Source organism: Ailuropoda melanoleuca, chromosome 11, assembly GCF_002007445.2.
Source record: "Ailuropoda melanoleuca isolate Jingjing chromosome 11, ASM200744v2, whole genome shotgun sequence".
NCBI classification, from domain to species: Eukaryota; Metazoa; Chordata; class Mammalia; order Carnivora; family Ursidae; genus Ailuropoda; species Ailuropoda melanoleuca.
In genome coordinates, this window is record NC_048228.1 from 15,202,779 (window position 1) to 15,230,251 (window position 27,473).

The following is a 27,473-nucleotide window of genomic DNA, read 5'->3' on the forward strand; positions in this document are numbered from 1 at the left end:
CCCACCAACTGCCTAAAAAGAATTTAGAGGACCAGATAACTACATTATAGGGGTGGTGGACAAGGAGGAATTTTCAGTCTGCTTGTTAAAATCCCTCTCTATGTCCCATTGATTCTGTGTGGCCCAGCAAACATTTACTAGACATTTACTCTTTTTTATCTTCCTGTGAATTGCATTCCCTCCCTTTGAAGTCCCACACCCCTACCCACTTCTCCCTAATTTAGAATGACTTATCTACCTCATTTTACCTGTCTTTGGGATTTCATGTCTGTGTCGATTTCCCATATGTAGGAAATTAAATTTGATTTTCTCTTGTTAATCTGTCTCATGTCAGTTTGATTCTTCATCCAGCTAGAAAAATCTTAGAGGAAAGCTTCCTCCTCCCCAACAGTACTTGTAATAACAGCTTTCAGTTTGTTACCTGTCATTGCCCAGGTCCTTTCGTCTCTGAATGAAGCTTGCTTGCAAGCTGGAGTTGGGCAGCCGCCATTCCCACGTGCTGAGCTCACTTACCTCTGTAGATGAGCTTTCCCCCACCACAGGGGTTCAGATCTGTGTCTTCTAGCGGCATCCTGTCTTCATCATCCAGGGAAATGACACATCTTTACCAATACCCTCAAAACGAAGTTGGAAGACAGAGTGTATTTTCTGTCCCTGTAAGTATCCTGATTAGTGATTATAGCTCTTTTAATACAACCTGCAGCACATATACAGCAAACCCCCCCCCCCGCCCAAAATCCGAAAACTCAAAACCCAAACTAAAACAAACAACAACAACGAATGATAAAAATCTCAGATCAGGGAAATTCCCTCAGAAATAAGACTGTTCTAGATCCTCAAAGATTGGAACATCATCTCATTTTGGAAGTTAACTGACTAAAAAATAAAATCTATGGTGGGTGAGTACAAATATATCATCTGTTTTTATACCCACAAATATACAGAGATCTCAATTTAAAGACATTTCTTTTATGTATCATTCTTTCACTTGAAAGTCTCAATATAAATGTGTTACATTATGTAAAGTTTTCTTCCAGATTATTTTGTAACTTTTTCATAATTTTCTAAATTTCTCTAATAACATTTTACTGCCATAAGCTTGATGTCCGTGGGTTTGAATGTGACAGAAGCAAATTATTTTTAGTGTATGATTTTTGTATTGTGGATTTAAGCCTTTGAAACAATTATTTTCTTCTACTCTTGGTCCTACTCTTTTCTTCCATTTCTGGAAATTAGTTTAAAATTAATCCTATTCCTTTTCCAGGGTTGACAGTTGTGGATCTTAAATGAGTATCATATATTCAATTCTTAAAAGAGCAAGGCAAAAAGAGGGGAAAAATTCACATAAGAGTGAAAAATTATAAATTTTTACCTTTACATGAAATACTTTTTGTAATTTTAAAAAGTTCTAGGTAGCAATTTTGTATTGTCAGGGAGCAAGAATGTCCTGTCATCGTCAAGGTCCTTCTAGGTGGGCAGAGAGTCAAATTGACGTGAGATAAATTAGCTGGAAAAAAATCAAATTTAATTTCCTACATAGGGGAATCCACACAAATAAGAAATTTCAAAGACAGGCAAAATGGGTATTCTGAACTAAGGAGATTTTTATTTTATTTTATTTTATTTTATTTATTATTTTATTTTATTTTTATTTTATTTTTTTTTAAAGATTTTATTTATTTATTTGACAGAGAGAGAGACAGCCAGCGAGAGAGGGAACACAAGAGGGAGTGGGAGGGGAAGAAGCAGGTTCCCAGCAGAGCAGGAAGCCCAGTGCAGGGCTTGGGGCTTGATCCCAGAAGCCTGGGATCGGGCCCTTCAGAAGGCAGATGCTTAATGACTGAGCCACCCAGGCACCCCAGGGGATTTTATTTTGAACTAAAGAGAAGGGGTTGGGGTCTAGGACTTCAAAAGGAAGGAATGCAGTTCACAGGAAGGTGAAAAAAGGATGAAATGTTTGGTAAACAAATGTTTAGTAGGCCACTCAGAAACCATGGGACAAAGCAGACTTTGATCAAACTTAGGCCTTGCCAGGTAGGTTCTACTATATTACCATACCGAGTATACATTTCCTAGTATAATGTAGTTCTCTATCCTGATAGCTCTGCTCTCTTCCTGGAACAGGTCCTCCTTCTACATTCTTTTTAGGCAGTTGTGGGTGAGGTAAAAGACCTTTTCCTAAATGTGTTGGGTTTTGATGGCAAAATAATCTTTATGTCAATGTGGCCCTCTTAGGGTAGCCTGCCCTTGGCCCCAACAGTATCAATACATTAAAATTAATATAAGACTAATTAAGAAAAATTAACCTGTTAAAGAAAATGATGATAAAGGAATTAAGAAAAATGGCAGAAATAAGGAATAATGAATTCCAAAAACACGATGGCAATCTTTGTCCTCTATATATTGCAAAATGTAAAGCTTTAGGATCTAAGTAGCGAGAGAGCCAGGTCTGTCTGCTTTTCCTTCTCATGTTGGCATACACACAGCTAAAGCCTATGGCAGACAATTGGTGATCAGGGAGAATAAGCTCTAAGTCTGGATATTCTCCAGGTCGCCATCCACCACATCAGGCTAGATGGCCAGTAAAGTCCCCGATTGGTTCTTTTTAACCTCTCAAGAGTTCCTTTGCCTGTGGCAGGCACAATTTCCCACATATATCTAGAAACTCACGGAGGTAAGCGGCTGCCAATTTTTGCTAATTTTCAGAGCACCAATTAGTTTAGATTGTTTTGCATACAAAGCTCTCAGAGGCCTTAAATTTTTTTCTTTGTTTTAATCTATCTTTTTCTACTTCTTACAATGGGACAAATGGCCTGCCATGCTTTATATAGCCAAACTAGAATCTGAACTCCAAGTATGTATTTTTAATTATTGCCCAAATTACTTAAATTTTTTTCAACTTCTTTCTCATGTTCGGTGTGTGAATTATATCTCCTCCTAATTTGGAAAAAAAATATATACCTCTTATCACAATTGTTATAAGAAATGAAACTAAGGACAAAAAGATAACTAACATGTTTTTGATTTTGAGGAAATCATTGAAGAGAAGAAAAAAATCACTATAAAATACACGAATAAGTTGAAATTTAACTCCATTTGGATTCAATTTAACAACATTCTTTCCAGATTTGCTAATTTATCTTAATACTGCTAATAGTTAGAAATAATGTAGAAAAGCAAATGTAATATCTGCTCTTTTTGGTCAAAGGGTTAATTTTTGTTCAGAAAGAAAGTGGAAGCAAACTTAGTCCACAGCCCTATGATTGTGACCAAATCAGACAGAAGTGAAATACATGATTCAGTGTTTTTGCTGCATCAAGGCACGCAGAAGGCACGTACATGCACCGTAAAAGGAATTCTGGGCTCCAGGGAGATCAAAACCTTTGGCCCAAACTAATTTTTGTTGTGCTTATGTAGATCTTAATAGTAAGAAGAGGCTATTCAGCTTTGGGGCAGAATTTCAGATTTTTAATTACTGTGTTTTTTTTCTCTGCAGAAATGTTATGTTTATCATTTGGTTGAGTCTCTTGCATTGATGAGTTTCCGATTTCTTGGTGGATGTGAATTGATTCAGAGAAATCCTAACCAGCATGCTACTGGCAGAAAATATATTTTGGTTATTTAAAAAGCACTTATTGAGCTCCGACTTCCAGATATGTTACTATGGGGCAAATACAATAGAATTTTAAGTCCTGTTTTTTGTTCTTCATGACCATTTTAGCATGTATTCTTGAAGTAATGTGCAAGATGTCATAAAGCCACAAGTCTAGAACTTGCAACAATTTATTACAAAGTGAAGATCTGAGAATAAAGTGATTGTCTCTGTGTTAGGTGATGAGTCCTTTAGAAAGCTAGAAGTTGAGTCGAGCTTGGTTTTGAAGGACGCATTTGAGGGTAACAATGAGGTAGCGTAGGAGCTGACTGTCACACCGAAACACACACGACACAGCGGTATTTTCATAAAGATCAGTTCCTCCTTAAGTTTTGACATTTTATTATAAATGTAGGTACGAAACAGAGAGATGAGTTATATAACTTCATATACCCTATTAAAATTATAAGCACTAAAACCAAATCCCTAATCCATTTATTTTTTCCTCTTAATCATCCAGGATTTTTATAGAAAGAAATTGAATGTTGGTAAATAAGTATATCCTACACAATTAATTTCACAAATAACAGAGCAGATTTTAAGTTAAAAGATTTTTTATAATCACGTAATTTTTAAAAATATTTGGATTTTGGGACAAGAAATGCTGAATGAAAATATATTAGGAAATAATGACCAGATTAGGAAAAAAATTAACCAAAGTGTGTCCTTAAGAAATTCTGGAGAAACACACTATATTGTCTTATTACAAAATAATCAAACTTACTCATTTCATGTGGCATACCCATTTCAGGTCAGGAGTTCAATTTATCTCTTTTAGTAATGCTATGAACACTTATTTTAGTGCCCACAGCATGCTGAGGCCAGCATCTCTATCGGGATAAACGTAACAATCTCTTCCTGACATATCTGATTATGTATTTTCCTAAATTAAAGAAAAAAGCTGACAAAAACTAAATGCAAATCTGTTTCACGGAATGTTTTGGTCCATAGACCAACTTTTAAAATAACAACTACCCATACTAATCCTGCTATTACTATTGCTACCTAAGCAATAATTTGTCTCCATTGGACAATAAATTTGAGACTTTCTGAGTCACTGGATTTCTATCGAATATGCTATTGTCACTGTTTCTTCACAAATAGGGCCTATTTTATCACTGTATAATAACAAAGAGTAACAGATACAATACAATACAAAAATCCACCAATACAAAAACCCACCAATACAAAAACCAGGGTAGAAAATGTAACTGTTTAATGCACAATGGCACTATGCTTATGAAGGGAGACTGACTAATGCAAGTATGAATTTTCATTCTTTTTTTCCAAACCATGTATCAAGTGAAGTCCTTTAGTGCTCTCTTCCTTCTAATAGGGTGACGTATTGCCATTTCAGCTTGCCCCTTCCCTTTAGAGAGACACTGTAACCTTTCTCCAGCCCCTTTGTACTCTTAGCATCACATGTTCAACCTCTCTGCTGCTGTGACGCCCATTACTGCTGAGGACACTGGTGGGGTGGAGCACAGTGCGGCAAGCCCAGGGTGTGGTCTTGAGACCAGGAGTGGGAAAGGAATATTTTAATGAGCGCATTCCCTGTAAGCTGAGCTTCTAGATTCAACTTCAACAATTTCTGACAGTTTTGACAATGAAGGAGTAGCGTGACATTTTCTTCTTGGGTACATAAGTGCCATCTATCATCCCAGTTGTCTAGTGATTTCAAGAGCTACAAAGGAGAGGCTGAAGTGCTCTGTCTATGGAACACATCTCAGGTAAGAAAACTGAAGATCAAGTAGTGTGAAACAGAAATGGGCTTCTTATGGAAAAGTCTGGAAAAGTAAAAGGAGATATGCTGAGTAGGAATTTAGAAAGATGAACCTCACCAAAAAAAATAGCACTGGAATTTATAAAAATTCAAAGGATTCAAAGAAATTATTCAAGGGATTTCATCATCTGAGGGGAATTATGAAAGATTATCTCTAATTTTATGAATTTATTCATATTACCTTGGATCATTTTTGAGATTGAAATTTTAAACCTGGAGGGTGGAATTTAAATCTGTTAGCTGTTCACTTTTCAAAGCACCCATGTCCAAAAATGGATCCCATTTCTAACCACATACTGGTTACAGTAAATTTAACAAATTACTTGACCCCTTTGTATCCCAAATGTAACATCTGGAGACCAGGGGAAATTATGGTACTAGCTTGAATAATGACTTTGACATTATTTATGTAAAGTGCTTAGGAAATGCCTGCTCCCTAAGTGCCCTATACACGTTAGCTACCACTTTTATTATAAACCAAAGCATATTTTTCATAGTAAGCACAGTTTAAATAATTTATATGCATTCCATGTTTGCAAATCAGTGATTGGCAGAAGCTCATATAGTGTGTTTATTTGTTTCCATTTTGAGCTTTATGGTTACTTGAGCAGGCTTTTAGACCTAAGCTTCCTAAGTACATAGATGTTAAAACTCATAATTATTTTGTTAGGAGTTAGTTGGACAGTTAGGTAGTCAGGGCCAGGGTCCCCAACAAAATATGGAGTCAGGACNAATGAAAATATATTAGGAAATAATGACCAGATTAGGAAAAAAATTAACCAAAGTGTGTCCTTAAGAAATTCTGGAGAAACACACTATATTGTCTTATTACAAAATAATCAAACTTACTCATTTCATGTGGCATACCCATTTCAGGTCAGGAGTTCAATTTATCTCTTTTAGTAATGCTATGAACACTTATTTTAGTGCCCACAGCATGCTGAGGCCAGCATCTCTATCGGGATAAACGTAACAATCTCTTCCTGACATATCTGATTATGTATTTTCCTAAATTAAAGAAAAAAGCTGACAAAAACTAAATGCAAATCTGTTTCACGGAATGTTTTGGTCCATAGACCAACTTTTAAAATAACAACTACCCATACTAATCCTGCTATTACTATTGCTACCTAAGCAATAATTTGTCTCCATTGGACAATAAATTTGAGACTTTCTGAGTCACTGGATTTCTATCGAATATGCTATTGTCACTGTTTCTTCACAAATAGGGCCTATTTTATCACTGTATAATAACAAAGAGTAACAGATACAATACAATACAAAAACCCACCAATACAAAAACCCACCAATACAAAAACCAGGGTAGAAAATGTAACTGTTTAATGCACAATGGCACTATGCTTATGAAGGGAGACTGACTAATGCAAGTATGAATTTTCATTCTTTTTTTCCAAACCATGTATCAAGTGAAGTTCTTTAGTGCTCTCTTCCTTCTAATAGGGTGACGTATTGCCATTTCAGCTTGCCCCTTCCCTTTAGAGAGACACTGTAACCTTTCTCCAGCCCCTTTGTACTCTTAGCATCACATGTTCAACCTCTCTGCTGCTGTGACGCCCATTACTGCTGAGGACACTGGTGGGGTGGAGCACAGTGCGGCAAGCCCAGGGTGTGGTCTTGAGACCAGGAGTGGGAAAGGAATATTTTAATGAGCGCATTCCCTGTAAGCTGAGCTTCTAGATTCAACTTCAACAATTTCTGACAGTTTTGACAATGAAGGAGTAGCGTGACATTTTCTTCTTGGGTACATAAGTGCCATCTATCATCCCAGTTGTCTAGTGATTTCAAGAGCTACAAAGGAGAGGCTGAAGTGCTCTGTCTATGGAACACATCTCAGGTAAGAAAACTGAAGATCAAGTAGTGTGAAACAGAAATGGGCTTCTTATGGAAAAGTCTGGAAAAGTAAAAGGAGATATGCTGAGTAGGAATTTAGAAAGATGAACCTCACCAAAAAAAATAGCACTGGAATTTATAAAAATTCAAAGGATTCAAAGAAATTATTCAAGGGATTTCATCATCTGAGGGGAATTATGAAAGATTATCTCTAATTTTATGAATTTATTCATATTACCTTGGATCATTTTTGAGATTGAAATTTTAAACCTGGAGGGTGGAATTTAAATCTGTTAGCTGTTCACTTTTCAAAGCACCCATGTCCAAAAATGGATCCCATTTCTAACCACATACTGGTTACAGTAAATTTAACAAATTACTTGACCCCTTTGTATCCCAAATGTAACATCTGGAGACCAGGGAAAATTATGATTAGCTTGAATAATGACTTTGACATTATTTATGTAAAGTGCTTAGGAAATGCCTGCTCCCTAAGTGCCCTATACACGTTAGCTACCACTTTTATTATAAACCAAAGCATATTTTTCATAGTAAGCACAGTTTAAATAATTTATATGCATTCCATGTTTGCAAATCAGTGATTGGCAGAAGCTCATATAGTGTGTTTATTTGTTTCCATTTTGAGCTTTATGGTTACTTGAGCAGGCTTTTAGACCTAAGCTTCCTAAGTACATAGATGTTAAAACTCATAATTATTTTGTTAGCAGTTAGTTGGACAGTTAGGTAGTCAGGGCCAGGGCCCCCAACAAAATATGGAGTCAGGATAGCTAAAATTAAACAGCTCTGACATTCTCTTCTACAGCTTAGACAGGACCACACTGACATTCTGCTTTGTAGCCCTTGCAGAAATGACTTCTGCAAAATTATCTTAAAATAAGACAATTAGCCACAATGCATTTGTCACTATCACAGGCAAGGGGAAGTTAAGACATAAGCCCCCAGATGTCAGCGAGAAAAGACCATCAGCACAGAGACATTAACCTAAGAGGCAGACAGATATGTGACCAAGGCCCTGATTGGCACGGCTCAGCAGACCCTGATTGCTTAAGATAGTTCTGCAAAAGAGCTCATAAAATCCCCTAAACTTGGAAACTCCAGGGGCAACCCACTCAGGCCCCCCTCCCTCTCTGGGAGCCTTATGCTCTTGCTCAGTAAACTTTGCTTTGTTGCCCACCACTCTTCATCTGGTCTACCTTTTCATTCTTCAAAGCAGCGTGACCAAGAACCGTGGACACTAAGGAGACAAAAAAATCCCGTAACAATATATATGAAATGTGGGTAACAATAATTCTTCCAGTCCCTTTCTGCCTGTATCTCATTCAAAGTATTTCCTGTCCTAATTTGTTTTTTGGCATGTGATGCATTTTCGGGAATCTAAGAGGTATTAAAAGGAGACAAAATATATGTCAAGACCCAGGAATGCCATTCTTCCTTTATTTCAAAGAGGAGGGAGCAAGAGAAGGGAACTAGAGAGTCCCAACCAGCTCTCAATCATGAATTCCATCATCTTAAAGGAGGCACAAAACAAAATTAAAGTTTTCAAAAAAATAAAACAAAAATGCCTGGAGGAACTCTCTTTGCTAAGAGAATACTTCTTTCCTAAGCATGGTTATTAACAAGGATGGCGATTATTAAGTTCTGCAAGAGTAGAGGCTAAAACCTACCAGTCTCACATGGGGAAATAAGTTTAAGTACCATAAATAACAGACTTATGACTTTTGCTAACAGAAATCATGCCTGAATAAAAGATTTACTCCAGCATAGATGGAACAGTAGAGGATGTAGACGATCCTTTGGGTGCCACTCGAGAGAGCGGCTGGACTCTATTCCAGTTCTTTCTGAAGTGTGCTTGCAGGCAGGCACCAGATGGATTGCACATTACATAAGATTTTGTCTGGAACATTTCCTGATGTCATTGTCCAGAGATTTTCTTATGAGCTTTTACGATAGCAATTTTGAACTGGAATTTCTGATAGGAATAAAGAACTTTTATAATTTCTATATTGATGCTGGCAGCCTGCCCCCCTTTTTAAAAATGTAATTACCTCTTTCAATTACTTTACTTTGGGAGTAGAATATAGAATATCTAATAGGTTGGTATTGTGTTTAGAATTTATAAAAGACACTAAAATAACAGCATCAGTTACAACAGAGTATTTATTGCTTGGCGAGTGATAGAGTCAAATGGCATTGATTTTTGGCATAATGTACTATGACCCTCATCCATCTGTTCAGGACCCAATGTAGAAATCAATATAATCTTTTCCTGGGGAAGCCCAAGGCATTCTCCACATTTAGACATAGGGCTTCCAGATTGCTAATGTGACTAAAAAATAATCAAGGCTTTCCAGAAGCTAAATTTTCCAACATACTCTAAAAAGTTTTCCCTTAGAAAGAGCTCTTTCTGATCAAATTTTGTTATTCAGTTTATTTCTTTATTCTTTGCAATTCAATTATAGTACAGTTCCATTGATTATATCTCTTAAGACTCCCGGCTGAGTTCAAGTAAAAGTGCATTTGCAGACTTGGTTAAAATCTACCACTAGAACAATATGACTACTCTTAAAGTATCAATAAATATTTATGGTAGAATATTTCAAGGTTGTTAGGAAACTGTCTGTCTTCAGCTTTGGGCAGCAGGGGGGATTTGTATTGCTTTAAAAAATTGTCTAAAACCTTATAGCTTTTGCTATTGTTTCAGATGTATCTAAAATTGATGCTTTTTTTTTTCTTGGACTGAAAACAAAAACTGTTAATTTACCAATATACTAAAAATGTCTGAAAAAGTTTATTGTGCTAAAATGATCTCATGTTTGCAAAAGCCTGAGAATCTGAAATGTAAGCTTTTGCTTCAGCAGTTAAAAAATCAAGACAAACATTTTTCACATGATTCTGAAAGGACTGTGTGGCCTGAATCAAAGAAAACTTGACGGTTCATTGAAACTGGGAGGAAGTGGTTCTCGCTCCTTTGTATGGTAAGGTCATAACAGATTTTATTTTCTTCTCTGACTTAAGTGTTGTTAGGAACATGACTTTTGTAAATGCTGGAGATAGTGACTCCCTCAGCACCTTTCCTATCTGTGCTTCAAGGCTTTTCTGTCCTGGTGCAGCTTTCAGAGTTTATATCAGGGTTTCTAGAAAAGTTACTATGCAAAAGTATATAGATGAGGGAATAATGTTGGTTAAAGAGCTGACTTCTTGGCAAATAGACTCACCACAAACTTCCTAAAATATTTATTACAGAAAACTTTGAAGAAGATAAATTCTGGCTATGTAATATTTTCTGCAAATAAAAAGTCCCCGTCAAATAAATGATAATCCAAGAAAAATGCAGAGTTGTCCATGATACATATAACCTGTGTCATGAGTAGCTTGCCTGTTTGAATTAGCATTTGTTCCACTTAGCGTGCATTAACATCACTATAGTCCCTGATGTTGAAAAGGTTATAGCATACGTGGGGATGATGCCAGTTATCTGAAACTAGATATGGTAGATTCTCATTGTTTGCAGTAGTCAAGCTTCATAAAATCACTGTGAACACTGAATTAATGAATATTGAATCATTGGTCCTAGCAGAAATAGAGAGTTAGGTTCCCGCGAGCCTCTGCTCACAAAATTTTTATCAACTGATGAATATATAACCTTGCTTTGTGTGTAAGACCCTTAATATGTATCATTAATTTGTTAACAGTGCACTTGCAGGCAACAACACTCTAACGTATGCCTTGAATGAAGCTTATCAGATGCATTTTGTCCATAAGGCACATCACAGCCATCTTGGGCCTGGAAACACTGGACGGTGCCTCAGCACTACACTTGGGGATCGTTTTAAATAGCGAAACCACCAACAAAACCCTCAAAAATATGAAAAACCTGGCTCTAAAGGCCACCAAAAAACATTTGTTTATAGTATGAGCACTAAAACAACTGGGTAGAGCCCTGCTTTGTTTGACCTCAGTTAGGAATGCCTACGGCTGGTGACTCAAATTTTTCATTGCTCTGTGCATGGCCATGAATGACCTAAAAGCACTTTGAGTACTGATTTGGGGATTACAAAAACATTTTAGCAAGGAGGTGAATTCATAATTCACAAATACAGAATTTGCAAATAGTGAAGATTAACTGTAATTGGATATATTCTAATAGTTTCCTCCCCATTATATATTTAGGTTCTGCATAGAATGCTATCTTAATAGTTGCAATCTGAGTGTTATAAACAAAAGTCTCCAATGTAGCACTTATATCACAGAATTGAAAAGCAGGTATAACAGAGATCCTTATTTTACTACATTGTATTTAAGGACTCTAAATGATTAAACTAGGCAAATCGTCCACTAAGCACTTAGAGAAAAACTACTTTCTTGCAGAAAATTCTCTTAATTCAACCATACTTCAGATCACTACTCAAAGATTTTAGTTTTATGGGAATGAACATACATTTGGATCAACGAAAAACTTAATGGAACATGAAAAGCTTGTTAAAACAAAATGAAAATTGCCAGAACTATGTATCTTTTACCAAAAGAAGGACTAAGTTGAGCCACATGAGGAAAAATAAGACAGGTTTTTCCACAGTTGATATTACAAATCTGATCAAATTGAGAGTAACTAGAAATTTTTTCCATCTGTTTAGTAGCTAATGATTAATCTGTTAATGGTATTAATTCACTTTCTAGTGGACAGGTGGTAGGGAGTTAAAAGATTATTTGTGAAAGGATGACAACTGATGCTAATTGCCAGCTTTGAACAAGCCAAGAATTGAGCAAGAATAATATCCATGTTAACTTTTTTTCAGAGCAAGGTTAAAACACACTGGTAAGTAGAATCTGAATTCTTTTCAATGTTATTATAAATGTAAAGAGTCTTACTCACGCGGGTTATTTATTAGACTTCAATTTTTTAAATGATTTAAAAAATATAAAGTGTTTTCTATGAATTCAGGCATTGGATGCTGCAGATATCACTAACTGTTACTAAGCCAAGAATTGTTTATAAGCAATCCTCTGTTTTGGAGTTTGGGTAAAGAGTGGGCTTTTCTATCTAATTATAAATACTTGCTTAATAGATTTATCTTATACATTATAAACTGATGATCCAATTTCAAAATTTTAATGCAAAATTTATATAATGAAAATTAAAATAGATACAACACATTTTTAAACAAAATATTTAGCAGTTGCTTTTAGATCTTAAAGCAATTTTGAATTACAATGATCAATTTCATGGATTTGCAAATTCCTGTTAAGTAGTTAAAGGATTTTGATTCTCCAGATTAATGAATAATTTAAATGCAATTTAGACATGTCCTATATATAGTAAATATGTATAAAGGCTTATCTAAGCTGTACTGTTAGAAACAAAAATTTTCATTTTAAAATGCTATAACAACAAAATGTACATAACATATTAGGTGACAAAAAAACTATCAAAAATCTATGGCTATAATCTTTTTAGGAAAAGAAAACAAGTCAACTTAGATAGAGTCTTTCTTTTTCACTGGGATAGGATTGGCAACAGAAGTCTGTGTGTGAACACCGACTCTCCTCTGAATCTAATTCTGGTGAAATCAGCTATCACAAATAACCTGTCTCAGAATCTCATCCCTCTCACCTGCTACAAATCAGAGCATTTGTCTATTTTTTTCCTGACTGATATCACTATCCCTGATTGAAGAACTTAGATCTAAAGACCACAGAACTACTTTCAAAGTCCTGATAACACTAAGGTCATGATCAACAGAATGCTCATTAGTTTCAATTTATGACAATCACACTAAAACTCTGTATCTTCCTCTGTAGAACTCTAGGGCTTTATGAGTCAGGACTTTGCACTCGCCCATCTCACTAGTGTGCCTCACTGAACTAACTAGGGGAGTTGAAGATAAAACTTTCCAAATAATCCCTAACTCATCCTCGTAGTTTGACCAAATTGAACACTTACAAAGACTCTTAGACAAGCAGAAGATAGATGTAGCGACACAAACAAAAATGAAGGATATGAAATTTCTAGTTCTGCTCTAACATATGAAGAACTTGGAAATCATTACTCTTCTCCTTACAGCAAGAAAAAGCAAGGCATACTGAAAACCAACAACTTTTCTTGGACTTACCAGAGGGCTGATCTTTGAGCAAATGACCACCGCAAACTCTGGAGAGATATCAGCCTATCTCCTGAGGCTGAGTGTGGGCTAGCATATGAATGAGAAACTCCTGGGAGCTACAGTCATATGTGGGTCCACACTTAGTTAGGCTTTCACTCCAGGAACCCCACCAGTTTCTTCCAGTGAGGATCTGAGAAAAATTTGCTCCTGGTCTTGGCTGGGGGAGGAGAACAATAGCCACCTTGAACTGCAGACTTTTCTCCCTACAAAATCTAACCTAGGGGAATGAACTTGCCCGAGGGCAGTTCTGAAACCTTATCACAAATTGGGGAAGGTAATTTTACCCCACATTCAACTTTTCTGTCTTATCTAAGGAGAAAATAGAAGCAAGAAAACAGAAACAACAAAAAGATTCAAAACAAAACAAAACAGAAAATTAAAGTTAACAGGTAAGAGGGCTTTCAGGAAATGGTTTGGGAATACTGCAGCAAGGGAAAGGCATAAGAGGTAAGGAAAAAACAAGTTATGCCATTGCAGGAGGGAGAGAAATACTTGGGAAGACCACACTCTCAAGATACTATCTCATGAAAAGACAGAGCCTTAATCAGAATATTATAGAATGCTCCCTCCTTCCAGTGCCACGTCATAACACCCCAAAGCCTCTAGTATACTAAATGGATTATAGGCTGTCTCTGAGGACCAGTGTAAGGAGAAGCTCCAAACCCAAGCCAGGAGACAAAAACAAGAACAGTAAAAGAATTTAGTTTCTGGTACCTATAATTAAAACAAACCTTAACTATAGCCCAGCTTCTAGCCATATTAACATAAATCTTTATACTAAAAGCCCATTTACCTGATTGCCTATTACCTGATACAAGTACAGCTTTCAACAAAAAATTCCAAGGTACGGTAAAAAACAAGGAAAAGTACATTTTGAGGACATAAAGAAGCTTCAGAAATACACTCAGGTATGACACAGGTGTTGGGATTATCGGACAAGGAATTTAAAAAAGCTATGATTAATATGTAAAGAACTCTAATGGAAAAGCCAGGTAAAATCCAAGACCAGATGGGTAATGTCAGCAGAAAGATGGAAACTATAAGAAAGAACCAAAAAGAAATGATAGAGATAAAAAAAAAACCATGGTAACATAAATGAATGCCTTTGACACATTAATCAGTAGACTCCACACAGCTGGGGAAACAGTAAACTTGAAAATAGCTCAGTAGAAACTTAAACAAACTGAAACACAAAGAGAAAAAAAATAAAATAAAAAACAAGCTGAACAGCATTCACAAAAACTGTGGAACAACATTAGAAGGTGCAGTATATACATAATTGGAACACCAGGAGAAAAAAAGAGAACAAAGCAGAAGAAATATTTGAAGCAATAATGGCTGAGAATTTTCCAAAATTAATGAAAGATATAAGCACACAGATCCAAGAAGCTCAGAGAACACCAAGCATGATAAATAGGAAATAAAGTATATTTATACCAAAACCCTATTCTACCAGTTTTCTCAAGATAGGGTACATTCTTTGTTTTCTCTTGGTAGAAATATTTTTCTAAGTGGATATTATTCTGATGCCTCTTCCTAGAAAGTGTCATTCCAATACTTTACTTGCTTTATGGGGCAGTCATAACTATTATGTTGGTTCTGAATGTATGAATCATCTCAACAAATAGGGGTGTGCACCACAGCATTCTGTCCCCCACCATTAGAGCAGGACCTGTTGCTGATTGCTACTTTTCTCCCAAAGTTTACTCAAAAGGTGCTTAACTTTTATTAGTCCTTTACCTCTAAGATCCAACTTACTCTTAAGATCTCTTTAGGGAGGGGCGCCTGGGTGGCACAGTGGTTAAGCGTCTGCCTTCGGCTCAGGGCGTGATCCCCAGCGTTATGGGATTGAGCCCCGCATCAGGCTTCTCCACTGGGAGCCTGCTTCTTCCTCTCCCCCTCCCCCTGCTTGTGTTCCCTCTCTCGCTAGCTGTCTCTATCTCTGTCAAATAAATAATAATAAAAAAAAAAATCTTAAAAAAAAAAAAAGATCTCTTTAGGGAAATATAGGTTTAATTACCATAGACTCAGCTGCTTTATCTTATCTCTGGACAAGAAACTTAGCAAAAAAAAAAAAAAAGGAATTAAAATGTTCTATAGTTAAGTCTCATTTATCAATACAAATTACCTCTGAATCATTTACTTCAAAACATCACATTCAATAGCTAACAATGCACAAAGTATGGCCATGACTTATTTTTCAAGGTGAGGACATCATAAATCATATTCTGGAGGACATCATAAATCAGACTCTGAAAGATATTCCCACTGGGCTATCTGCTCTCTTTCCATTACCACTAAAATGGGATAATTATAAGCAGAACTTTAGGAGAATATTTAGAACATCATTAAATGCTTTGCAGATCTTTCTTGTTTTATACAGCATTTCAGTAAGAGAACATAAATATCAAATACCTCTATGGAGTATGCCTGGTGGATGTGAATTTCACATTTTTATACTGTTATGTGGCAAAAAGCCATGTTACTCATAAACAGAAGTTCGTAATTAGTTTTTACTAAAGTATGGATTCTCCAAAAGGGAATCCTGGGTATTTGGGGAATATCACTTTTACTGAGTAATTTTTCAGAATTTTATTTTCAAATGAATGCTGATAGTTATTTTTAGTAGGTCATACAAGTTCAAATTATTCAGACAATACAAGCAAAACTCTGTTATGTTGGAAAATAGCTACTTTTTAAAAAATATTAAGATTTTTATTTGTAAAAAAATCAATTTCTGAGGTGTTCTCTGACAGCTACATATAGTAATTTGCAGGGAACTTTTCCATTTTCCCCTGTAGCTCCAGACTCCACCAGAAAACACAACGTCATAGGTATTTCTTAATTGGTGTTTAGAATCAAGTTTCAGTCTTGGTGGAGACTCTGGAAACAACATTATCCAACATCCTCACCCCCTCACTTAATTGATGAAGAATTGATGTTCAGATTCACGAAGTGGCATACCCAAATTAAACAAGGTTCTGAGATTCTTTGCTAGTTAAAATAGAATTAATTTAAAATAGAATTTATTTTTGAGTTGTTAGAAATAGTAAGTCAAGGGAAAAATGTCAAAAGCATTTGATGGCCAACAAAACACACTTTGAGATACTATATAGGGCAAAAAGCTATGATATTATAATTTACTTTTTAAAAAGAAGATAATGGGAAATAACCTACTAATATTCATTAAAAATATAGATTAAGACAGGGTATAGATTCCATTCTATTGATGGGAATATGGCAGAAGAACTAATAGCTGACCCTAAAGGGCTCCAAATTCTCTCAGTGATCCTACTGAGATTTGATCATTTTTTTACTCCCTGTTAATATGCTTTCTATATTTTATTGATATGGTCTTAGATAATATAATCTTATAGCTCTAAGGAACTATTCAGAGGTCCATTTAGAACAACTCATTTATTTTATTAGTTAAAATAAATGAAAAACTTACGCTGAGGGTGATGTCACGTTAGAGAATATGATGGGTCTTGTTTATCTCATATGTACATGTTATAATTATTCAACTGAACATGGAGCATATCTTTTCTTTTTTATATAGTTTTCATCTTATTAGACAGTACTCATTTTAATACTATTTTCAAGACCTAAATAACTTTAAGAATAGACTGACTACCTCTAAATATCTTCTGGAGTAAATCCTGAATGACCATTTAAGTGGCAAAAGAAGCTCTTAGAGGTTCAGGTCACAATTTTAGAATTTAGAACTAAGATTAGCTGTGCTTATGCAGATGTATTCTAAAGGCAAATATTATAAATAAAAGCACTTTTTAAAAAAAAGTCTAGCATCAGTGGACTTATCTGAGTACAAGCCTCCTTTGGCTTTAATAGTGGTTCTGCATCTAGCGTTCAGAGAACTCAGCGGTGGGATCCTTTAGAATCTTTGTCATTTTGAATTTCCTCCCCGGTATGTCATCTCACACATATTGCAATAAATTAGCTACAAGATGTAGTGAGCAAAACATTAGCAGCAGTTTCCTACATTTATCTCAGATACATATTTAAAATACCCTATTCTAATGATCAAAAGAGAGGCTGCTTTAAGATAAAAGAGCATTTCAGCAGACATGTATATAATGAATTCCTCTACTGATACAGTAAAACAAATAAGCAAAACCCTTCTGGGTCCTCCCTTCCTCTCTCTCTTCAAAATAATTTGGCCTATTGAATTGCCATAATTTTTGTTTTCTAAAATTCTTTGTGGAATGCCTTGCTGAGTAATTTCTACACAGTTTTATCTGTTAGAAATGGGCTCCACACAGGGGCGTTTGCAGAGGTAGTACCTTTGTTGCAGCTTTTAGCAAGAAGTGTGAATGGAAATTACAAGAGTAACGTCATCGTATGATAATCCTTTTCTTTTAAAAATTGTTCTCCTAGCATGAAGGGTTTGGAGATTATTGTTAGTAGAGAATACTCTTTTTTCCTGGAAAATACTCTACCCTCAATTTAAGAAATACATTTTTCTTTCATAAAAATGAGTTCACTAGAAGAACAACTCACCGGTCTTTATAACAGGACTACGCCATGCGGCATCTCTGACCGAAGAGGCTCGCTGACTACTACTGCGGTTATTGCTGTAGCTATTTTACGAGCAGCCCCTGTTAACTCCCGTGAAAGCTGTGGTGCTGACTGAATGGCAATACAAGCATTTGAGGTAACACTGAACTCAAAAGGGACTGCCAGCTGTGTGAACATAATAAATTGACTTTCCATGTTGGTGTGTAACAACTGGGATGCTTCTGGTTCCAAATAACACAGTTCTTGCTACAGACTGACTTAAACAATAAGGAAATTGCAAAAGTTTAGAAGTTGTGTGGGCCTCAAGTTTGTTGTGTTCTGCGGCTCGATTGTATCATTAAGGACTCATCATCTCCATCTCTCCAGTCTACATTGTACAATATTGATTTCTTTCCCTGTGTCTAGAATATGGCTACTATAATTCAAAGAACTGCTTCTTTTCTTGTGTACAAGTCTCGCCTTCTGTATCCACAGAATAATTTTTTCCCTGTGTTCTAATTTTGCACAAGTCATTTGCCTCTTGCTAGGGGAAAACCTTACAGTGATCAATCTAGGTTCCTTAACCAATTACTGACAAGGGAAATGGGTAACATGACTGGCTTTACTAATTAGTGATCATTCCTGGATCTGGTATTAATTCCCCAAGCTATATGTGTTTATCCATGAAAGAAGGCCGGAATGTGTGTTGGAGACTTCAGTATAGTAGGTTCATTTTTCCTATATAGCAGATTCCTCTTGTAGATGAACACAGAGTACTTGATGAAAGAGCTATTTAGGGAAATAAGAATATGAATAGACATGAAAGTAACAGAGATCTGAACTTTCTTTATTTTCAACAAGGATATCCTCTTGCACACAAACCCCCATTTCCCTAATGGGGGATAAACAATAATAAGGATTAAATATGTCATTAAATTCTAGTTTAGAACGTTTTTTCTCATGTAAATGAGTGCCTTTGGGGCAATTTATTCAATGAATTTGAAGTTTAACTCCCTATCACATCTGCCGTTCCAGCCTCCTGGGGTCCTGGCTCCTCTTCCTCCTCTTCTGAATAGTATCTGAGTACAGGGGGAGCTGACATTTTCTCAAGTTGTTGGCAAGGGACCCCTGTTCATACAAAGCTGTTTCTGCAGCTTGGTCGTGGCTCATTACTCCTGGGCTCTGAGTTAGACTGTTCTCTCTGCCTCAGACCTGAAGACTTTGTAGCTGGTGCACCACTTAGTCTGCTCTGAGACAGAGACAATTGTCTCAAGACAATTGCTCCCAGAAAGGTGAGTCATTGCTCTTTGTTGAACAGGCACCACTCAGGCTCTTTATGATTACAGATCCTCTGGTATCTGACAATAACTTCTATTTGGTCCCCTGGCTTTGGTGATTCCCCATACTTTCAAATATAGCATTCCACCACTTCTTGATGTTGGGAATTCCCTGGTATTTGGAATTCTGGGGTAGCCACTAAAGGGCATTTAGTGACTTTGGGAGTTCCTTGGAGATTTCAGTGGAGGACTCATGGCATTGGCATAGGATTGGATGATCAAGAATTAATTTACTTGCATCAGCTCTTTTGGGACTTAGGTCACAGGCAAGGACTCAGTGGGAGTAGGCAAACTCATGGTTTTGGTGGCTCTGAGAAGTGTAAAGAAAGCAGTAGCCCATGCTAAGTGAAGTTGAAATGCCTGAATTATCATGAAAGATGGCAGGAAAGGGATTAAAGAGCCCAGTAAGATAGGCATGTCGGAATGTGCATATTATGTGAAGCTATAAGACCCACCAGAAAAGTAGTATGTTTATGAGAGGGTCCAGTAGACATATCAGTCAAATTCATGAGGAATATGCTGCCTGAGAGAGGGGCATCGGCGTCACTGAGATATTCAGTGGTAGCTCCATTGGCAAGCTAGGACTTATATGAGGAGAGGTGGTCACAGAGCTTGGGTAAGGGACTGATGAGGACATAAAGCAATAGAAGCCAGGGATGACTCTTAACCATCAGAAGCTGGGGGCTGCAGTTGTAATAGCAAGCTCAGCAACATTTATATTTAATCAGTGAAATCTTGATGCATGTTTGTCATAGCAACTACGACTTCTCTAACACAGAAATGTGAAACTTAAAGGGGCTACCATAATATAAAACTAATATATGTGAAATTAACTTAGACATCACGTGCCAGATGGTAAGGAAATGTGAGGATTCCCAATTAGTTAGTAATCCATTACTGAAAATCAGGTGTTTTTGCAAAAAAGCTAATCAAGAGCCTTTATCTTATTTTGTACAAAAGGAAAAACTATTAATTATATATTACCCCTAAAATCCCAACCAATTTCCAAAAATGTAACTAAACTTAGTAAAATGTCTGTATATAAATAAAAAGTCATCTTGTTTAGATGAAAAATCTTAAAATTATTACTTGCCAATAACTAATAATTGCTTTGTATGTAAAAGTACACTGAATTTGCATACAATTCATATGCAAACTGATTTTCAATATACTTACTATTATTCTGACATTCTGTCAATTATATTAGAATGTATCTTAAGATTCACCTCCACTTTTTTGTTATTTAAAATATTATATTGGGTTTGGGGGAAAATAAATGAATATATATGTATATTTACATAAGTGCATATTAAAATTATGAGCTGAAAATGGATTATTGAGAGATATACCTGTGAAGTTTGTGTATTGAGAACAAGATGTTTTCTACTGAGAAAATGTTCAACTGGAAGACACTTTTCAGGGCATGCCTGTAAATACTACAGGATGAAAGCTGGAGATACTAGTTATGCATTGAAAAGATAGTGGGATCAATGGCTGTGGGTCCCAGTCCGTATGGGGAATTTTCAGAGTCCAAGTATTAGGTGGAGTGAACCAGGAAGAAAAGGGGTAATGGTCAAAAATGTTTAAACTGGAAAAGATTTTGGCATGACATATTTTCAAATCTAGTAGACATCAATGTCAGATAGTAATCGAAAAAGACTTTGTCCTGCCCTTTTATAGCTTCTCACTCACCCCTCCAACCCTGGAGGCTTCAGAGGTCTCAAGGTCTCATATGAGTGTTTGAAACCAAGATGGAAGAGTGGCATGGCTGGCTTCCAGCCTTCTTTGTTCCAAGCTAGAAAAGTGGAGAAGCTTTAACTTTGAATGAGAAATCTTTCCCCTGTATTCAGAAGTAATTACTTGACACCTTCTTGTCATGCTTTTCTGATTCTTCGAAGACCCTCTCACCTCCAAAGCTGAGCATCTCTCTGCTGCAGTTCTGCAGAGAAGCATATTGCCCTGTCAGCTAACTGAAAATGGCTCACCTGTTAGCTGCTGTTTTTTTGTGGTCCACCCCAGCTAAGGCTGCCTCTTGATTTCTAGTGCCCTCCAGGAGGCCTTCATGTACAGAACAAGGATGTTTCCTCCTCCTCCTCCTTCTTTTTGACTATTTTATGGAGATGGTAACAATTCCTTACCCGTACCACATCCTACCCCAGCATGTGGACGCTGTTCTGTGCCTCTCCCTTATATTCCTAGTTACTTCCCCTTTCCTTTTCTTTTTGGTCATATAGGACTATTATTGAGAAACAACATGCCAACATTTCTCCCCGCTGAGAAGCACTGTTTCCTTTCCACAGTGCCAGAATCCATCCCACAGTTGAGACCTTTGAAATGCAATCGTTCCTTTTTTCTTCTTCTTCCTTTTCCACTATCTGAGGGAGGATTTAGCATTTAACCTCCACTATCCCCTGTGCCAACTCTTAGGTTTTAGGAGATAGAGAGTACTGTATGTCCTCTTTTGTTCTAAGTTTCATATTTTGTGTCCCCAGCAGATTATCAACCCATTAAAATATGACAGTATATAGAGACACACATATTCTGTCTGTGGTTATATGTATTTTTGTTCATATGTTATTATTTTTCTTTCTGTTCTTCATTGTCTCCAAGTCTCAGTTTAGTTTCTTTTATTTGGATATTTTTTCTTTTCTTTTCTTTTCTTTTCTTTTCTTTTCTTTTCTTTTCTTTTCTTTTCTTTCTTTTCTTTTTTTCCCTTCCTTCCTTCCTTCCTTCCTTCCTTCCTTCCTTCCTTCCTTCCTTCCTCCCTCTCTCCATCTCTTTCTCTTCCTCACTTCCTTCCTTCCCAAAGACAAAGGACAGTTTATTACAACAATAGCAGTGGCCAGAGTATCATCCTGTTTCTTGTCCCAGTTCCCTGAAACCCAGTTCCTGCATGGTGACACAGGGAGACTCAGGTGACACACACACACACACACACACACACACACACACACACACACACACACGGGGATTCATTATAGGAGAGGAACCCTGAGGTTAGGGAATGCAGATCTTTCAAAAGGATAATAAGACTGCCTGATTTTTGTCATAGGGAGACACCGTTTTTATTGCAATGGCCAGTAAACAAATCTGTCCTTTGTTATCTCAATCTTCTAGAGCTGTTTGCTCTACAAACATGCTTGGAAAGATAGGTCGGAGCAAAGGCAGTCTGCTTGTGAGACAGGCAGAATGGAAAGAGACTTAGAAATTGTCTCCCAATCTTCCTTCTATGCAATTTTCTCTCTCTCCTCCCTAAACACCCCTCTATGAACCCTATACTATCTGATAACCTTTTCTTGTTGCAATCATCTACAAACCTTAGGTTACTCCCTCTCATTTTCTGTAGATTTCTGAAAAAATCGGTGTATTGATTACTCTTAATACAATTGCTTTTTGGTTCCATGACTTCTTTTCCTTCACGATCTTAACCTTTACTCTGTTTTCTGATTATTTGTGAAATTGAACATCATTTCATATATTAGATATTTGATGGATAGTATTTTCTTTCAGATGCTTTTGACAGCTTTCTTATTCCCTGGCAAGCATATATAATATTCTAAATTCCAGTATGGTGAATAGTATTGAGGTATGGCATCTGCTTTCTTTTCTTTTCTTCCTTTGTAGTTATCTTGTTCTTTCTGTCAAAGAGTTTGAAAGAATTTTTTTTTTATCCTTTAGATTCAGAATTTTACCATGCTAAGAGGTCTATATAATTTTTCATCATCCACCTGAAAAATAGGTGAGTCTTTCTGGTTTGCAAGCTCACATTTTTTTATTGTTATTATTTGTTTAATTATTGCCAGTCTTCCATATTTGCCCCCCCCCCCCCCCCGGTTTGGACCTATTATATTACATCTCCTGTTTCTTATCTTCTCCCATACAATTTTTATCTCTATATGTATTTTTACTGTAAGATATTTTTGAATTTAACCTTTCAGACCAATAAAACAAGTCTTAAGAGTAACATACTTTCCTTAAATAATTTCTTGATTCCTTTAATTTGCTAAGGATAAACTTGGTTTCTAAGTATGTCTAATTTTTTGTGTGATGCACTGAATCTTCTTAAGTGCTTTATTATGTAGTTTTCAGATATTTTTACAACTAACACTTCAAGCAATTCTGTATCTTTGATTTTTGTGTTCTGAAATCTGCCTCACCTTGTCTCTCTGACTACTAGACTCCCTTACATAGTATGTTATTTTTTTATTTATAAACTCAGTTTAGCTCATCTCTGGTTATTCTAGCATTCTTATCAGGATCCCTTGGGTGGTGAAAGGCAAAGAACCTTGACGTTATGGGATATAAATTTAAGAAATGATCAGGATGGCCTCAATAGTCTCCTTAACTTGACTGAACTTTATATAGGCTTCTTCTTAACCACAAATTCCTCATCTCCTTTTTCTTAAAGAATTTCCTTAGAAAACTTATAATTGTAAATTCTTTCTGTGCCCCTTTTTAAAAGCTTCTTGCCATTTTTTCAACCCAGGACTATCTTTCTCAGAGACCTAAGGGCTATAAATTTGAAATGCAATCATTAAGGAAGGTAGAGTCTCTCTTTGTTGGAGTGTAGGAGCCTAAACTCAATGGGCACCAATTAGTAAACAGATGGCTTAATCACAGAGAAAAAAATGGGGGCTAATTCAATGTGCCTGATCCATCCCATTGATGAATTTACCCTCAACATTCTCCAGTACTTTTCCACTAGCATCCTTCAGCACTTAAATCACCCTCCTGATTTTTCTTTTGGCAGAGTTGAGTTTAGTCTCTCACTGCTTGCAATAGTCTTTTCTTTTTTGTTGTTGTTTAGAGAAAGAGCATGAGATAGAGAGGGAGGGGGAGAGGGAGAGAGAATCTTAAGCAAGCTCCATGCTCAGCAAGGAGCCGGATGCAGGACTCAGTCTCAGGACCCTGAGATCATGACCTGAGCCGAAATCAAGTGTCAGAGGCTTAACCAACTGAGTCACCCAGATGCCACTCCAAGAGTGTTGAATAAAGTTTTCCTTCCTTGTTTAGCTTTGGTGCAATTTTTGCTTTGACAGAACTCAGGAAGCCTACTGTTTTCTATCTCAGTGGCAAGAGAGACTCAGCTCACCAATCTGTCCTCCCTTGGGCTCTAGGAAGTCAAGGACACTCATGTTCCTATGGGGTCTGTATCCTATCATGCACGGTCCTCTGAATGTCAAGCTTGTGCCTATATCTGCCACTTTGCAATTCTTACCCTAGACTCTGATGCTTTCCTCTAGACACATGCCAAGACCTGTCTGCGTGATTAGCCAGATTGCTGCCTCGTTACTCAAACCATGTAATCTTTAAATTATCAAAGTACTAAATGTTGATAAATATTCTAAATAACACAAAAAGCTACCAAATAAAAATGAGAGTTCCTACCTATAATCCTTTCACCATAATCCTATTTGTTCAGGGGTTTGTCATAAAAATGCAGACTTTTGTTTTATTTTGTGCAAAAGTAGAACCATGCTAATCATATTTTTCTGTAACTTGTAGTTTTTATTCCTTGATATATCTTTGAGTTACTCAATTTTTAAAGTCTTGCAAAATTGGTACCTTTAATATCCTTGTAGGCCACACCTTTACATTAAATTTGGTCAAAATTAAATGCACTTACCACACTGGAATATATTGCATACATAGTTATTAAATGCCCTGACAGGAATAAAAACTCAGAGTCAAAGAAAAACTGTACTTTCCTTGGAAGATTTTATGAACATTTACTTTGAGCAGAATTTCTCTCCTAGGGGCCTTTAAATTTCAGTGGTAACTACAGAACAATTTTATTAAACTACAGGTGAATTGGTTGAAAATAAACTGGCTGATTTGACAAATTGATCATAACGACAAATTGCTCAACATGACAAATTGGTCAAAAATGAATATTTCTAGTCATTGGCTTCAAATTATTTGTAATTTTGTGCATCATGGAGTTGTTTTTGCAATTTTTATGCAGCTTTAAGTATTTTTCATTTTATCAAAAGCTGGGGGGAGAAGTAATTTTTTTGTGTGAACTCTAGGAGGGTTTAGAAAATTTGTACATGTTTCTTAGCATTTTGGTTCAATTTTCTTCTCTAAACATGTCACTGAATGTGCACTGAGGTTGCACATACTTCCTTCCACAGCTTCAATCTTAAAAGCAGAAATTGTTTGAAATTGTAGCAATAATAACATAAAAGGGCAAAAATTATGCTTAAAATGTTCCTGGAAACCTCGCTTTAGAGTAATGGGAAAAGACAAAAACATGATTAAAATAAATGAAGTAGACAGCATTGACAGAATACAAATTAATTTTAAAAATAACTTTAGAAAATAGAGTTATGCAAATGATAAAGTTTTGAAATTTGCCTTTCGACAAATCACCTGGAGCTGGAAATAAAATGAAAAATTCATGAACATAAACCAAATGAGCATTATAGTTAAAAGGGAGTTTTAAAAAATAGAAGGAACAGAAATGTAAAGATACATAAGTTGCAAACACCTCTGAGTGCACAAAGTTAATAATATATGAAAATAATCAATGCCTGGAAATACGTTTGTCATTTCAGCTAATTCATTTGTGATGTCATCAACTGCTTCAAATTTATTTTTTGTATCAGTCACTTAGCAGTTCGCATGCATGATGCTTAATTGTCTACAAATAACCTTAAATGCATTTGTTTTTTCTGTGGAATTAATAAGATCTTCTCTACTATTCATGAAAAAAGGGGGGATATACATTCAAATCTCCACAGGAGGAATTTTGCTAACATTTGATATATGACTGGAAGTAATAAAATATATTTTATTTGTAGCTTATGAGTTGAATTTATCTTTATAGACAAAGTTATATATCTAATAGAATGGATTAAAATCAAATTCCTTGGAAATATTGTGTTTTCGGATACTGAAACAGACAGCTTTAACTCACATTTATTCTTTGCCTTTTGTAATACCAGAAGCTCCCATATCTGTCTTTGGACTCTGGTTTCCTTCTGGCATCTGGAATTGACAGCACAGCACAGAGCAGGCATGAGACTAACAATGAAACTACTCTGGGAAACACTGTCATTAAGACACGTGACAATTTCCAAAGAATGCTCCTTTTAGAAACAAGAAAAAAAAATACCTTTTAGCCTTAAGGAAAATGAAGCGATTCCTTAAAAATAAAGACAGCATTAAGGAAAACAGTCTTTCCATAAAAATCAAAAGTATTTTGAGGAATCTTTCAACACTTAAAATGAAATTCAGTTCAATGGCCTAAGAGGTCATCAGTGAGAAATGTTTCATTTCTAATGAAAAGTTTTACTTCAAACAAACCAGATATAACATAAAAACAATACTTATAAGAATTATAGACTTTTAAGTATCCAACATATTCAAATTTCTTTAAAAAATGTAGGAAGGCAGAACTCTCTTGGCATGCACCTGTTGCTTTAGTGTAATAAGATGAAGTGGCAAAGAAAATATTTCATTCTGTAATAAGCAAACATTAACCTAAGAAAACCTGAAGGAAAAATGGAATGCAATTCACCAGTGGATCTTGAATAGTGTCTCTATCATAGTAATAAAGCATGTTTATGTATTGACTATGAATATAGCTTGTCCTCGTTTTCATCTTACTGTTGTTATACTCAATTCTCAAGTGTTTATAAATCCTCATTGTATCATAGCAAGTATTTAAGGTAGATAACTCATCATTGACTTTCTTGAGGAATCGAATAGGAAAGGTCTAAGCAGAATAGTCTCTCTCTAAAAAAGAAGAAAATGGACAAACTAGAAGAATGTGAAAAATGACAATATCTTGGGTAAATCTCAGGATTCTTTGAAAGGTTACCAGTTGGCAAGTTTTTTCCAGGAAGTAATATTAGTTTGAGAAAAATGAATTCAAATTAAAAAGGAGAAAAATCAATTAGATTCAAGATTAATAACATTTTATTTAGAATGAGTGTGTTTGTGTGTGTGCAAATAGATATAAGATTCTATGTTCTAGTTCCATTGTGACAGAAATCCCTTTCGTTTATTAAAAATAAAACAAAGAGAGTTGGGATAATATTTATATATGAGCAGCTGTGCCTGCTGGCACTGGGAAACTGCATGTATGTACATGTCTAAGTTGGGATATGAAAGGATAAGACTCATTGAGGATGTGTCTAACCTCAAGC